The sequence below is a fragment of the Rhagoletis zephyria genome, unplaced genomic scaffold (assembly GCF_001687245.7).
Source record: "Rhagoletis zephyria isolate East Lansing unplaced genomic scaffold, Rhagoletis_zephyria_1.1 Rzeph_scaffold_00788, whole genome shotgun sequence".
Classification (NCBI taxonomy): domain Eukaryota; kingdom Metazoa; phylum Arthropoda; class Insecta; order Diptera; family Tephritidae; genus Rhagoletis; species Rhagoletis zephyria.
In genome coordinates this window covers 90,874-108,357 of record NW_016157872.1, presented here as the reverse complement: position 1 = coordinate 108,357, position 17,484 = coordinate 90,874, and positions in this window count along the sequence as shown.

The following is a 17,484-nucleotide window of genomic DNA, read 5'->3' as shown; positions in this document are numbered from 1 at the left end:
GCCGACATAAAATACTCTACTGAAGACAGGAAGCGAATTGTGGAGGCAGCCAATAAAGGCCTTGATTGGGTGCAGCTGGCGGAGTCCTTAAATGTAAAATATAAAACGGCTTACGTATGGGTTTCTTCTGGCACTCCTCAAGCACTAAGGCGAGGCGGTACAAAAGAAAAAGCGCTGTCGGACAATGAAGTTACAGTAATGGTCCAATGGATTGAGGAGGATACCACTATCACTCTCACTAAAAATTCGTGAAAAAATTAAACTAACTTCTAGAAAAGATGTGTGCAATTCCAGCGTGGGAAATTATTTACAAGGACAACTTTTTACGATGAAGGGGATTCATAAGAAACCTCAATCAATGAATTCGCAGCTAAATAAGGAAAAGCGCCGCGATTACGTATGCACGTTGAATCAATTTATTCAGGAAGGCAAGCAGATTTTATACATCGACGAGACAAATTTTAATTTATTTTGTCGGCTGTCACGAGGTCGGGCTAAGGTTGGAAAACGTGCGGTACAAGTTTTACCAGTGGCAAAAGGCCCAAGCGTGCACCTTATTGGGGCTATTTCTGCGTCTGGTGTAGTCGAAATGAATACCAGAAGAGGATCCTTCAAGTCTGAGGACGCAAACGCTTGGCTCCGTTCTGTTTAAGATAGGTGGTGCGAAATGGGTAATCAGCTTACCGATGTCGTTATTGTATGCGACAACGCGCCATGCCATTCAAAGCTACACGAGGCATGCGAAGAGTCCACTTTATTGCGGCTTGGACCATATTCTCCTATGCTTAACTCCATAGAGATAATATGGGGAAAAATAAAGGCGAATTTAAAGTCAAATATACAGACTCCAGACGTGATTGGACCGGGTGTTATTGAGCAAAGGTTGCAGTATTTAGGGCTTAATAAAAGACGCTGCCGCCGCTGTTAATGGTGGAGATTGCGCTAGATCGATACAGCACAGTACATCGTTCCAAGCTGCTGTAATTTCGCTTGACAATATGCCAGTTGGACAGTGAAAACTGTTCGTTACATTAGATCTTTGTTATAATATAAAACTTCAATAAAAATCATTACTACAACCTATATACATGTGTTAATCTTTAAAAAAAAAATGTTAGGTGCAATATAAACACTATAAAATGAGCCTNTTCTAATATAAACACTATAAAATGAGCCTTAGAATATGATTCTAAAGTACATTTGATATTTTCGAAAGTACATTTGATTCTTTCTAAAGTACATTTGCTTGCTTCAAAAGTACATTGATGTCTTCTAAAGACTTACTGATTAATCTGAACTTTATTTGACGATTTCTAAGATTGAAATGATGCCTTCTAAAGTACATTTGATAAATCTACAGTACATATCACGCCTTCTAAATAACATTTGACTATTCTAAAATGCATATGATACTTTCTAAAATCGAACTGATGCTTTCTAAAATCAAACTGATACTTTCGAAAGTACTATTGGAAAAGGTGTAGTTCATAGTTTTTCTCTTTTTACTTGTAATATAAACATTTCTAAAATAAATGTATTTTTTGATTGTTCCTCGTATTTTCTGTCTTTTTTTAGTGCCTTATTTTTCTTTTTTTGCAATCCCTAGTGCCTTTTCCGGCCTTTTTCGCTATTTTGTTTTGCCTTTTTTGCAATACCTAGTGCCTTTTTCGCTATTTTATTTTGCCTTTTCCAGCCTATTTCGTTATTTTATTTTGCCTTTTTTATAGGTTTTTAGGTCCTGAAAATCCATTCCCTGGTCATGACAGTAGCAACCCTGCAAACCAAAGTTCCCGAAATCTTAACGAAATCTTTAGGAGTATCTGATTTCTGTAACGATTTTTTTCCGAATCTTCAAAGAAAATTATATGAAGAGGTTGACACGAACTCGTAAAGAAATTTCTGTACGAAAAATAAAGAAAATTCTGAAAAAAGTCTGCAAGAAATTCTTCACAAAGCAGCATTATTTTCATTTCTTCACCGATTTTCTTCCGAAATTTCGTAAAAGAATGGAAGTGTGCGTAATTTATTTCATTTTAGAAAAATCGGCAAAAAGTCGAATTAAATCTTAACGAATTCTTTAAAATTTCTTTACAATGCAGAATACTCTGAAATAATGGTTTGAAGGGAATACATGCACACGTTTTCACTAATACATGCATACTTTTCCAATTGTATCAATCGCTGTCTTGATTATTTTCAAGACAGTAAATCGGAGAATTATTTGACGAATGCAGACAATAATTTTGACGTCTTGTGCAAGAAAGAAGAGAAATTCATAACAAAAGAACTAAAATAACACAAGAGACGCTGATGTGTATGTAACTTTGTCTCTGTTTTATTATTTTTTTTAGTTTTTAGCTTAAATAGCTCGCGCGAAACAACGTTCACTCCGACATTTTGCTCAAAATGAATTGCCATAACTATTGTCAGGACGCCTACGCCAGTGATGATAAAGTTGCCACAATTGTGCCTTTTTAGTACAATTTGAAAACCAAAAAGTACATTGCCACCACATAGAACTTTTTGGTACAATTTGCACACGCAGCGCTGTGTATATTTCGCTTGGTTTTATATTACGTTGGTTAAAAACTTCTACTTATTTATACAAATACTTACTTCTTTCTCTACTTTATACAAACTTTGACTAATACCATGTTCTGGCCGACATTGAAAACATGTTTTCGTTGGTAAAACTGGTTTTCGACTTAAAACTTGTGTTTTCGTCCATGTAAAATCTGTCAAACGAAAACCAGTTTTCGCTGAAAACTACTTGAAAACTCACGTTCCGCTCATTCTAATCGGTGTCTTCACTAGTTTCTTTCGATTATTTATCAAAGTGGAAGTCATATTTTATCATCTTTAATACGCCATTTCGGATTTAAGGCCAAAGCCAACGCGAAAGTTCTATGTGGACCGGTCTTTATTGTTAATTGGTTGGCAAAAGTAAAATAAGAATGAAAGTAAGAGGTTGCTAATGAAAATAAAATGAGGGAAATGCATTTTGGTTTTGTTTTTGTGAAGCAAAACTGTAATCAGAGGATGTAAGAAATGTCAACGAAAGCACTAACAGCCGGTGTGAACAGCCTTCAGCCCAGAATCCCAAAACAAGTTTTCAAAGTGTTTTCGTTGTCGGTCAGAAAATGGTATAAATTTGTTTTACATTACAAGGTTGGCAATTCCGATTTCTTTATGAAATGGTTTTGTCTTTTTCTACCTCACACCATTTCTACCTGGGCACGAGAACATAAAAAATTTAAATATATGCGAGTTTTGGGAACAAATTAAATTAATTAAAATGAACTGAGCGACCCATTGTTTGCAAACCTTTTTAAAATAGATCAAGGTATCTATATATAATTGCTCAGTCATACGACTTAGGGCGATCTGGTGTAGCTACAGAATTGAGTTGTATATCAAATTAAATTTCAAGCTCCATAGGTTATCCAAAAATTATCAGATTTCAAATCGGTGATGTAGGCGCTAAACAATAAGCGTTTAAACATTTTCTTGACTCACTCTCAACGTATCTATATATAATTGCTCAGTCATACGACTTAGTTAGGGCGATCTGGAGTAGCTACAGAGCTGAGTTGTATATCGAATTAAGGCGCAAGCTCCATAGGTTATCCAAAAATTGTCGGATTTCAAATCGGTGGAGTGGCAGCTAAAATATAAGCCTTTAAACAATTTATTGACTCACTCTCAACGTATCTATATATAATTGCTCAGTCATACGACTTAGTTAGGGCGATCTGGAGTAGCTGCAGAAGTGAGTTGTATATCAAATTAAAGTGCAAGCTGCAATTGCAGTTACCGTGTTTGTCAGAAAAGTAAAATTGGCAGAAAAAATAATAGATAGCAGTGTAATCTATTGAAATATATTTACCAAATATCCGTGGAATTTTGATTCGGATTCGTGTTATTCATAGTTTCGAAATTTATTTCGCGAAAGCAAAAAATAAAAATAGCTTAGATCACTTTCTTTTTTAAACACCTAGGATATTACTGACAAATTTAAAGGGCCCAGGATGACGGTAAAATTCAAAACTCTAAATATTTTTTGATGCGATTTTTGAAATGAATGATCCAAATTAGCCGGTATACATATTTATGTATTTTAAAGTTTTTAGAATCAGTGGTTGAAATTTTTGAAAGGGTTAAGAAAGCTTTCGTTTAAAAGCGTGATACCAAATGCCTTTCACCATGAAACGGCGCCAATTTTAAAAGATTATTGCGTTTCAGACTACGGCTAATAAAGCCCTTGGTCGGATATTGTGAAAGGTTGGACTGTACCTTAAAAATTACTGTTTTCTCACGGGCCGCTGTACGAAGCTGAGTAGAGTAAGGCTCTTTAATAACTTAAAAATTATCTTGGGTTATCAGGTCTCTAGCACTACAAGATTAATTGTTGTCTTTCGCGAAGTTCTTTAAATAAATTTTGTGCTAAATACTTAGGTATCTTCGTGAACATAACGTTTTAGTTTTTACTTAAGTTTAAATAATTAGTGTCTGCAAGTATTTCTTTAATGAATTCTCCCGAATCTCGGGGGGTAATTACTAGTATATTCTATTCCTAAAAACCAAACGTAGAAACGTGCGTCGCTCGTCAGCTGTTGCAAATAAATAAAATAGTGTGAAATATTTTTCCTTTTTAATCAAGTGCGTATCGTATCGTAATATCGTTTTTAGTGCAATTATTGATATGAAATATTAATTTATCTGTCGTTAGTATGTTAATTTAGTGGCCCAAGCATTCGCTGCCATGCGTTCATTGTAGCAAGCATACTTTTAACGTGCGTTCTGTCAAACCAACGCCAACGCCAAAGCCAACGCGAAAGTTCTATGTGGACCGGCATTTATTGTTAATTGGCTGGCAAAAGTAAAATAAGAATGAAAGTATGAGGTTGCCAATGAAAATAAAATGAGGGAAATCATGAACCAAAAAGACAAGATCACGCGGGCAGGAGACTAGCCCGTTAGAATCGCATTTAGGAAAAAAGTTGAACGCTTTTGACATTAGCCGTTTGTTTACATTTCTTCGTTGTTTAAAATTTGGTGGTGGCTTTTTACTGCAATTTTCTTCATTTTCGCTTGTGACAACGTATGTACACATAAGATAAAGAATAATTTAACACAACGGCTGATTTATGGAAGAATTTGCATAATAAAAATGATTTTTCATGCGTTCAACAATTTCGCGGTTTTCTCTGTTCTCTTCGTTGTTTACTTCTTACAACAAAGATGGCGTCGAGATTTCGGCAGCTAGAAAATAACTTTTTTCGTTCTTTCCTTCCCGCGTGATCTTGTGTCTTTCGTTCATGGAGGGAAATGCATTTCGGTTTTGTTTTTGGGTAGCAAAACTGTAATCAGAGGATGTAAGAAATGTCAACGAAAGCACTAACAGCCGGTGTGAACAGCCTTCAGCCCAGAATCCCAAAACAAGTTTTCAAAGTGTCGGTCAGAAAATGGTATAAATTTGTTTTACATTACAAGGTTGGCAATTCCGATTTCTTTATGAAATGGTTTTGTCTTTTTCTACCTCACACCCTTTCTACCTGAGCACGAGAACTTAAAAAATTGAAATATATGCGAGTTTTGGGAACAAATTAAATTAATTAAAATGAACTGAGCGACCCATTGTTTGCAAACCTTTTTAAAATAGATCAAGGTATCTATATATAATTGCTCAGTCATACGACTTAGGGCGATCTGGTGTAGCTACAGAATTGAGTTGTATATCAAATTAAATTTCAAGCTACATAGGTTATCCAAAAATTATCAGATTTCAAATCGGTGATGTAGGCGCTAAACAATAAGCGTTTAAACATTTTCTTGACTCACTCTCAACGTATCTATATATAATTGCTCAGTCATACGACTTAGTTAGGGCGATCTGGAGTAGCTGCAGAAGTGAGTTGTATATCAAATTAAAGTGCAAGCTGCAATTGCAGTTACCGTGTTTGTCAGAAAAGTAAAATTGGCAGAAAAAATAATAGATAGCAGTGTAATCTATTGAAATATATTTACCAAATATCCGTGGAATTTTGATTCGGATTCGTGTTATTCATAGTTTCGAAATTTATTTCGCGAAAGCAAAAAATAAAAATAGCTTAGATCACTTTCTTTTTTAAACACCTAGGATATTACTGAAAAATTTAAAGGGCCCAGGATGACAGTAAAATTCAAAACTCTAAATATTTTTTGATGCGATTTTTGAAATGAATGATCCAAATTAGCCGGTATACATATTTATGTATTTTAAAGTTTTTAGAATCAGTGGTTGAAATTTTTGAAAGGGTTAAGAAAGCTTTCGTTTAAAAGCGTGATACCAAATGCCTTTCACCATGAAACGGCGCCAATTTTAAAAGATTATTGCGTTTCAGACTACGGCTAATAAAGCCCTTGGTCGGATATTGTGAAAGGTTGGACTGTACCTTAAAAATTACTGTTTTCTCACGGGCCGCTGTACGAAGCTGAGTAGAGTAAGGCTCTTTAATAACTTAAAAATTATCTTGGGTTATCAGGTCTCTAGCACTACAAGATTAATTGTTGTCTTTCGCGAAGTTCTTTAAATAAATTTTGTGCTAAATACTGAGGTATATTCATGAACATCACGTTTTAGTTTTTACTTAAGTTTAAATAATTAGTATCTGCAAGTATTTCTTTAATGAATTCTCCCGAATCTCGGGGGGTAATTACTAGTATATTCTATTCCTAAAAACCAAACGTAGAAATAGATTGCAAGTAAAAACCCTCGGTTCTTTAATAAAAGTTATTGTCATGGTATAAAAATACATACAGAGCCTTTAAACCAAAATTGGACCTACGATCGCACAGAAAGTGAAATCCTTGAATAATTTTTCTCTACTTTTAATACATATATCGCTTACGATCTTCAAAAGTGACACAATTCAAAATTTGGCATTCTTGAAATTATGCACTAAAAATGTACACAGAGCTTTTATTTAACTTTCAGCAAAAGCTTGAGCAAATTTTTGTTATTATTTGTTGAAAACCCCTAAAGTAAAGTCTCCCTTGCCCATATGATTAGCATTTGCAACGAAGTAGTTTTTCGCATTTTCTGACGAACGTGTAATTTTGAGTTGTGTCACTTTTGAAAATCGTGTGCGATATGTATGCACATATATTTTTACAAGATATTTATTTAAAAGGCTTTAAATAAATGTATATTTGTTTTAAAGATTCGTTGTTTCTGTGAGAGCCCTTAAAATTTTTTGTTGGTACATTTTTATTTGATAGGTACAATTTCGTAAAACTCATTTATCATCCCTGGCCTATGCCACGAAAACAATTACACAGGTCCACAAAAAAAATCGATGAAAGGTTCCTTTGACCAAGCCTAGTCTACGACATGTTTTTGGGGTCGCTGAACACGAATCTGAAGTCCGTTTTGCTCCATCACGTCTAGATTTTTTCCTAACCTCAAAAAACACCTCGGATTTTCTCTGTCACGTAAAATCCGAGGTGTTTTTTGAGGTTAGGAAAAAATCTAGACGTGATGGACTTCAGATTCCCAAAACATATAACAGACTAGGTTTGGTCAAAGGAACCTTTCATCGAGCATAAAGCAATCGCATTTCTGGCTAGTATATTTCAGGACGAAACGATGATAGGTATAAGGACCTTAAACGATGATAGGTGTAAGGGCCAATCTATTATTATTATTATTATTATCCTTATAATATGGTTATGCCTTATTATAAGGGAGTATGTAAGCCTTTTTTTATATGACCTATAAGACTTAGGCATAAGGGCGTCTATCAGAGAGAGAGAGAGAACAAACCCTATGAACTGATGCATCAGCAAAGCGAAATCAGGTGTGGTATAAGGAATATTTCATACAACTGACTTTCCCTACAGATTTCAGGTATTAAATTATAAATCTTATGGTTCATATGAAATAAGCTTTATATAAGGCGCAATTTTTTAGGAGGGCATATCGCATGCATACGTACATACATACATATTGTATAGCTTAAATACTTATATTTTTCATTTTAGTATCTGATTCATTGATTAAACGAAAACTTCAAAATACTTGTGAAGGAATATCTTACTTGGGAAGTTTGACAGTGGGGTATTGCTTCTTTATGTTCCTTTTGTTTCGGAACATGTCGCACACGATCTTCCAAGGTGACACAACTCAAAATTACAGGTTCGTCAGAAAATGAGAAAACTATTTCTTAGCTCATGCTATTCATATGGGCAAGGAAGACTTTACCTTAGGTTTTTTCAACAATTTATAACACATATTTCCTCCAGCTTTTGCTGAAAGGTAAATAAAAGGTCTGTGTACATTTTTAGTGCATATTTAATTTCAAAAATGCCAAATTCTGTGTTGTGTTACTTTTGAAGATTGTGTGCGATATATACTTTGTCTTGATTTCGGAAAGGCTTTCCTCATGTATAAAGCAGTTTTCAAATGAGAAAGCTTGCATTTGCCTGAAAGTATACAAGAAATAAAGCAAAGGTCTGTAGATAAAACCGATACCGGAAGTTGCAAAGCACAACATTTGCCTAAAGGTATGCTTCATACTGGAACACATGTCGGTTGCATTTCCTTATTACGCGTACATATACACGGCATGTTATGACTGATGCATGCATTCGAATGTTTGTGCATTAATTGGACATGAGTGAGCACTAGGGTGGTCCAAAAATGCATGTGAAAAAGAAAAGTTGGAATTTTTATGCTCTCACCCCCTAGGATTGTTCTATACCGAAAAATAAACCTTTATTTTTTTATTTTGAAATCAAAAAATGTTTAGAGGTCGCTCAAAGCGCCCAAAGTTTTCCATGTATTTTATATGGGGAAAAAACTACTTTTCGTAGGAATGGTATAGAATTCTTAAAAATCAATATTTTTCTATCAGAAAACTCTGTTTATCTGCAGGAGATTCCCTGTTGTTTATTTAACCATTTTTTCATTTCGTTTCATTTTTATTATAATTTATAGGTCCGCCGTAAACCCACAAAACCGCGAAAAATGCAATGGGGGGCCAATAAAAATCGTTAGTATTAAAAAATGGTTAAATAAACAATTGGAAATTATTATTGAAAGTCTCCTGAAGAGAACAAGGTTTTCCAATCGAAAAATATTTATTTTCAATAACTCTATACCATTGCATGAAAAACTTTGAGCACTATGAGCGACCTCTAAATATTTTTTGATTTCAAAATAAAAAATAGGGGTATACTTTTTTTCGATATAGAAGAATCCTTGGGGGTGAGAGCATTACAATTCCGACTTTACTGTTTTTGGATCGCCTTAGTGAGCCCACATACCCAGCAGCAAAGGTAGTAACCACGGTTGCCACACGACACAAAATTTTCTGTCCAGAATTTACAAAAAAAGTTATCTAAAAGTTACCAAGTAAAAAACAACGTTTTATTATAAAATAAACTGTAAAAACAAACCTCGTTTATTTACCATAAATAAGACATGGGTACAATAAATAAGGGGTATTCTCTGAGTCTTGCAAAGCCCTTGCACGGTGCACAGATTGCACGGATTGCACGGTTAAAACCGGTTTTCGTATGGGACAGCTTTGCAAACCGTGCAATCCGTGCACCGTGGAAGGGCTTTGCAAGACTCAGAGAATACCCCTATAGTTTTATTAAAAGAAAACTAAACAAATGCATTTTACATACGAGGCTATGAGGACCAGAGGCGCCTTTGGCTATTACCGTTTCGATTCTGGTAATGCATTTCAAGGTGCACCTCAACTTTTTTTGAAATGTCAGTTAAGCTACTCTGGCGCTCAAGGCCTCATATAATAAATAGATACATTTACATATGTACGTATATAAATACACTTTTATTCTATCTGTGTATACGTACGTGTATAAAGAAGAATTTGTGAAACAAATACAAAACACATAAATATTTTTGCAACGCACGCGTTTTAAAATATACTTTTCACAAAAATGCGCTTTAAGCCCTTGGCTTTTTAACGGGATTTTAGCCTAAGAACAAAAATTATTTTAAGAATCAACTTAAGTGCATATACCAGTGATCGGACTTATACCACATTGTGGTAGATCTGCCACTTTTTCGAGCATCTACCACACAAGGTCTGAAATCTACCACATATTCGCGTTTTTGAGTAGTTTTATTTTTCCACGACATAATTTTCTTAATTTTAAGAGAAAAAATTGTACAACACTAAACACTAACAACAGGCAGAATGGGAGGTTAAAATAAACTGTAAAATAGTAAATTTTCTCAATATTAAATTTTTCGACAGAAACGTGGTTTTATTGTGAAATTGCAAAATATATGATTTATAAAAATAATTAATAGCGAGAATGTTAAAAAACAGCGATTTTTGTGAAAGTATTAGCAAATTTCAGTGCATATTAAGTTTCTAAGCGTTGTTTAATTTTACTTGAGAATTGTCAAAATCGGCAAATCACAATTAGCTGTTTCTGGAACGAGCCACATTTGTTCACTACATCGTGATCATGGGCGTAGCCAGGTAGGGGCAGGGGGNTACCCTGAAATGCCAGCTTAATAGGGTCGAGCGCCCCCCTAAATTTCATTTTGGCTACGCCAATGATCGTGATGTGATAGAAAGAGAAGCTGGAGTGCTGCCAAGGTTGCAGAAATCTTTTAAAGTATGTTCGAAACTGTCAAGGAAAAAATGCCAAAACTCAACGCAAGTTTTAGCAACTCCAATCTTGCACTTTATTATACTAAAATTAATTTTGTTTGAGACTCTAATTAAAATGTTTGCAATTTAGGTGAAACCTTGCAGAATTTTTTTAATTTTTGTACAAAGTTTGATCCAAAACTTGAGATCTACCACATTTTTTTGAAATCTACCACATTTTTTTCGAGATTCTACCACACAAATTTTTTATGAGGTCCGATCACTGGCATGATTCAATAATTAAAGGTTTTGTAAGTAGCTTTTTCAAAAACTTGACACACCCACCCACAGACATGTTTTTTGGAAGCACGAGAAAAAGGGGAAGAATACAATCCCATTTCTCAAAAGGGTAGTGAAATTTCGCAAAAAGGTATGCGTAATATTGCATAGTAGTATTTTTAAACTAAACTCGGTTTGATTATATTAATTAATTTAAACTAGTTTAACTGCATTTATTTTAATAAATTGGTTGATGTTTTCAAATAACTATATCTCAAGGCGAATGGTGTCGTTTCATCAGCTGTGAGTAGCGTTTGATTCTGAAAATTTTGTATTTCGCTAGTGAGTGAGTGAAAACGTGAGAGTGTTTGTATTTTCTGTTTCCCTTTTTCATTCGGGGAATAGCTGAAATTTGACAAGGGGCCGCTAAAAGCAAAAACAAAATACCTTGAATTATTTCAACTTAAGCTCCTTTTAGAGGATCAATTTTTAATACAAGTAATTTTTAACGGACTTCAACTCTCATATAAAAATTTAATAGTACCGTTAATTTCTTCATGACCAAATGATCGGATCTACGCCAAATTAGTATGGGACGTAATATAAGATTTTGGAATTAAAATGCATATACCCACCTACATATTAACCCATACCATACCAATTGAAATAAAACACTTAGGTATAGTGGAAAAACTCTATCGAGAAAAAACCACTTTTATTCGTGCCTGTTTGCCGAACTATTTCTTTTTGGAAGCGTTATCATGTTTATTCAAATTTTTAATGCGAAAGTGCATTCTACATTTTAAAAATAGCCTTTTCACGTCTATATTTTTATTTAAATGTTCGGTACATGAAAGAAGTCTCTGTATGTACGATGGTACATCAGCAACAGTCGTCCCGTTGAATTTCATAAATACTGATTCCGAAAGTTTTATTTGCTCCAAGAAGTCAGCTTTTGGTTTTAATAAACCGCCTGTGGACACCTCATCGACCCAGGTATACGTAGGCTTACTAGCGACATACTCTTTCAAACCAAGCTTTCCCATGAGATATCCTGCTATATATTCTAAAGCATCTTCTTGAAGGGCCTCGATGTTATCTGCTTGCAGCGACGGTGAGGAAAGCGTGAAGTCATCAGAGACATCTGTTTCAGGAAGGAAAGATGTTAACCTTTCCACTGCAGAATCATCGAGTCGGAGCCACTCGGTTTCGTCCGGCTCTACGTTCCCGCGCGCAGCGAGAATTCCCGTATTACGAGCTGTGAATAAAAATTGCATTTATGCATATGCTTCTACATGTACATATAAGCAGACTTTTTGTCAGTTTTATTTAAACTGCATTGGACTTGGTTTATCAAAAAGACCCCCTTTGGAACGCATTTCACCGAAAAAATGTTCAACAATATCTTGTGGTGGAAGTGGTTTCGTAATAACTTGAACAGATGTGGCACATCTGCGAACACAAAAATTTTGGCTTCCATTGCCGGGTTCTGAAACCATGTTTTTTCTAATAATAAAAAAGTTCTTTAATTAAGCAAACAATATACATTTTTTAACTTAACATTTACCACTTGATAAGTCCAACTCTTTCCAAACAGTTTGGTTACCGGAACCCTTGTCGGATACAATCGCCACAACAGGGTATCCCACGTTGTGCAGATTAATAATTATGTAGTCTTAAATCTGTTTAGACAACATACGGCAATCAAATGCAAAGAACACAGGCTTCCCTTTTGCAATGACCATTTGGACATAGTTACATGGCCGCCGTGTCGGCGAGAGGGTCATACTCGTATACTGACTCCACTTTCATTTCATCAAAGCTGATAACACAGAGTCGGTCAGAAATAGGTGCATCACTCGCACTTTGCAACACACTAAGCGAAAATTGGATAATACCATCGTCAAACTTAAGTTTTTGTAGCCATTTGCTTATAGTGGACTCGCATGGAAGTGGCCATCCCATTTTGTTCAAATGGGTGTATGCCCTAGGTCCGGCAGAATGCAGCGCTATTGCAGGAGATATGTCCCTCCATGTCCAATGCACATTTCTTGAAGGGTCTTCTATTTTGCGAATTTGATTGTCAGTGATAATGGACAACAAATTGGATCGCAGTTTTTCCAGCTCTTCAATCTTCGCATTCAATTTCAAAAGTTCTTCTTCCAGAAAAAGTGGCTTTTCAAAGTGGAAAGTCAAAATATGATCTAATACAGAAATAAAAACAAGTAATTTAAATTATTTTGAAAAGTGGTGTAGTGTAAAAATACTCGGTTTGCGTTGAGGCATCGACGAAACGTTGTTCCGGCTCATCCCAAGAATTCAGGCAGTCGATTGCCATTGGAACGGCTTGGTCAGAAAAGTTTGCCTCTTTAAGACTCGTACCACTCACGAAGTCATCGGGGGAAAAATGTAACGCACATAGTTTTGAACCGAGTTTCAAATCGATACCGCACGATTCGCTCCACTTTTTCCTTTTTATTATGCTTTTAGGAACATGAAATTGCTTGATGCCTTCTTGTGTCCATGTTTTTGGCACAAAACTCCACTTGCTTTGGGCATTTTCAAGTTGCTAAATTAAGAATTTTAAATATGTACAAACACATGTACATACATACATGTTAGTAAATAGGTAAAAAAAATGTATTAAACTACAAAGAAAAAAACTTGTTCTTATATACATATATTATGTTTTCTATTTATTTATGTGTTGTTTAAATAAAATAATATTTGTAATATGTACTTGTATACTACACTACATGTATGTATTTACTACAATGCGGATCAATATCATACTTAGAAGGGATAGATGAAACTGACGCTTAGCAAACGACTTAACAAACAGCGATACTTAAAACGTTTAAAACTCGAGACTTAACGGCAAAAGTAAACGCGCCAAATTTTATGCTCTGCAGTGTACCTAAAATAGGTAAAAAAAAAGAACAAGTCAAATACAAAAATTCATACATATTTAGAAAAAAAGTGTGGTTTCTTTCTTTAGTCTGTTTTCAAACACGGAAACTCGAGTTGCTTATTATCGGTACCCGTCCATTTTCCTAGAGCGTCGGGACAGATATATACGTGGCCTGAGCAGAGGCGAAAAGACAGGCAAAACCTGCAAAAACATTACATTTAGTTTTCTTAAAACACTTGGTTTTATATGCACTGCAACTTACTTGCACGAGAGAGCGTCGGGACAGGTTAATTATACGTGGTCGGAGCACAAGTCAAAAAACCTACAAAAATATATTTATCAATTTAGTTTACAAAATGAAAAAAATGCTCTTAGTTACCTGTATGTATTTGCAAATTCTTGCTGAGATATTGGGGAGCCCCTTAATAAGCCTGCAAGCAAGAATCAATTACAGAAAATTTCATCATATTAATAAGCGCATACTCACATGAAAATGAATGATTGCACCGCTCAGAAGAAGATAAACTTAGGATCTGCAATTAAAATATATACTTAAATTAACAATAACTATTAAAAAATTGCATATTAAGTTGCTACTTACCAGGATTCGCATGAAAATAGAAATTAATTGTCAACGAATATGAGAAAAAGAAACTGTCAGTGATGCCAATTAAGCTTTTTCAATGAAAAGCAAAGCTTTCACTACTCTTTAAAAAAAAAACTTAAAATTTCCAAAGCAATTTGTAAAAGAAATATTACTGTTGTTTTTTAGGAGTAGGGTGGGAGTGTCATTGATAAAATTGGAGCGAGAGAAAATTTTTCTTACAAAACCTTTCATTATTGAATCATGATCACTGGCATATACCGAAGCGCTAAAGAGCCCAAATACACCACAAAAACTGCTGTTCAAACGTCCTTTTTTCATTTCCTCTATATATGGATCAAAGATCTGTCAATAAGTATTGAACCTGTGGCATATTTCGTGATATCGATTCACGGCTCGGCAATTCGCGTTGCATTTCATACAAATTAGAAGTGGTATCACCATACATATAATAACACGTATAAATTATTTTCAATAAAATAACGTTAAGATATTATTTCCAGGCTTCATATATTGGACTTTAAACCTCTCAACACGAAAACATTTAAATTTTTACGCGCAAATATCAAAAAAAAAATCGCCAAATTGGCGCGAAATCGCCAAATCTGAACACTCTAACAAACAAAATATAAATCCACATTTCAAACTTTGTGCAAAAATTATAAAAAATCTGCAAAGTTTCAGCTAAATTTTTAAGTTTTTATTCGGATCTTTAAGAATTTTTTTGAGTATGCTGTTTGATAGCCCATTATTTTCCAGGGTAATAATATGCAAGTTTTAAGTTGCTAAAGAATCGCGTTGATTTTTAATATTTTATTTTTTTTTTGTAGACATTTGGTTAGGTGGTCGATTATCGAAAGTGCTAAATTACGTTCTGCTAAGAAGGAGCATAGCAATATTTCAGCCTTTTTTGCGTTCGTTACATTTTCAATGAAGTCTTAAAAAAGTCGCCTACTTTTTTCTGACTTTTTATGCTGCTACAGCTTTTTTGGTGCTTTGGCGAGCGTTCGTGTTTCAATAGATCAGCTCTTCCTGATTTGGCTTTTAATGTGCACTTGCAAACATTACAATAAGCCTCGTAACCTCATGTGTTTACAAAACCAGCCTTTGAACGCGGGATCCTTAGTCCAATAATCCAAAAAAAAAAATGACCGTACGCTTGGTATGCATCGTATTTAAGTCATTTGTGTCCAAAGGACAAATATCTTTTGAAGAAGCTGCTGCAAAAAAAAAGCTTGGTAAGATTTATTAAGAAAATAATTCAAAATCAGTTCTACTGTCAAGATTTAGTAACCGAGAAAAATTACTGGGAAGTTAAAAAACGTAATTTTTTGCACAAAAAACGTCCGAACGTCAACAAGATACAAAAAACGTCCAAATGACGTTAAAAACGTCAACATGGCTGTGCGTAAGTGTCGTGTCGAATGCAAGTTGTTTTTCGAGAGGCGAAGCATATCGAAAATTTCATGTCATTGCCTAAAATTTCGACTCGACTAGTGTATTAAAATGGAAAAACTTGGCAGCACTGCATAGTTTTCGACGATTTTCGTCGTTTACTTATTTCAGCAGGACACTAATCAATGGCAATGATGTCGAGTCGTACAATTTAGCCAAATTTTCGACTTACGCAATGAAGCTGAGTAGCATGGGCGTAGAACGGTTTGGTGAACAACCAAGACGTTTACTTTTTACGTAATTACAGCAAGCGGCAGAAAACAAATGGCGCACATAAATTTCCATAATAAAAATAACATTAAATTATTTTTTTATTTATTACACGGTGTTATAAAATTAAAAAAATTAATATATTTAGCATAAATGAATATACCAGTATAAAAAATCTGCAACCTCAAAGTTTTGAGTGCGTAGCGTAAAAATGGGTAAATTTTATTTACTAAAAATGTGGGTATAAAATTATAATAAATTTTAAAATACGACCAGCATGAAAAGGTGAAATCTTCGGGGTCATTTGGAGGTTCTCAAGCCATTCCTGGATGATCCCGAGCTATACTTCTACAAACCTTCCAAGGGAAGAATTCCTGAAAGGGACTGCTGTGAAACGATAGTAACTATGATTGAGGAAGGGTCCCAAGTATGGTATACTGAGGCGTCCAGATGAACGATGGCAGGCGTACTTGGACCAAGATTCCAAAAAAGTTTGTCAATGGGTCGATACCCAACCTTAGCACAGGCAAAAGTCTTCGCAATCAAAGTCTGTGTTCGCAAATATGTTGGTAAAAAGACAAATGGGGCCAGAATAAATATTATGTCGAATAGTCAGGCAGCCTTAGGCCTTAGGCTCTTTTAAAACGGAATCAAGGTTTTTGGACAGCTGTAAAACTCTTCTGAACCATCTGGGAGTCCACAATAACATAACGCTGTAATGGGCTCCGGGACATGAAGGGTTTGAAGGCAACGAAAGGGCTGACTGTCTCGCAAAGCGTGCAACCCAAATGCGCTTGCATGGACCCGAGTCTTTGTGGGCTGGTGGAGGAAACGCCAGTATATATTTTATGTGACTGCCCACGTATCATGAAAAGCAAACTGATATATCTTGAGGAACGATTGAAGTAATCACAGTTACGGTTTAGCACGATAATATCTTGGGTGCAGCGCAAGTATTCCCGACGTAATGATAATATCAAATAAAACACCTCTTTGAGGTAAAATTTTTGTGTGACGAAAGCAGAACTGGAAACACAAAATTTATTATATCAGTTTCGTGACGAAAATTATACGCATTTTTTAACTGCCCTGGAAATAATACTATTTTGCGTCAGTTTGAACTTTGATGGACTTGAGCGAGCCTAAGATATTGACCAAAAATTTTCATCTTTCACACAGGTTTTTTTTAGAGCACAATGTACCATATTTTTGCTATTACCAATTAAAATTAAAAAAAGCGGATTTTCGGTCCACGCTAATGTACAAATGTAGGTAATAATGTAATCGTCTTTCCAGGTAGGTTAAGTGCGGGAATAGTTGCATACTGTGTACATCAAATATCCCGCCCACGATATCATTGCATTCACACTGAATCCGTACATACCATGTATATATGTATATATTAAGTCAGT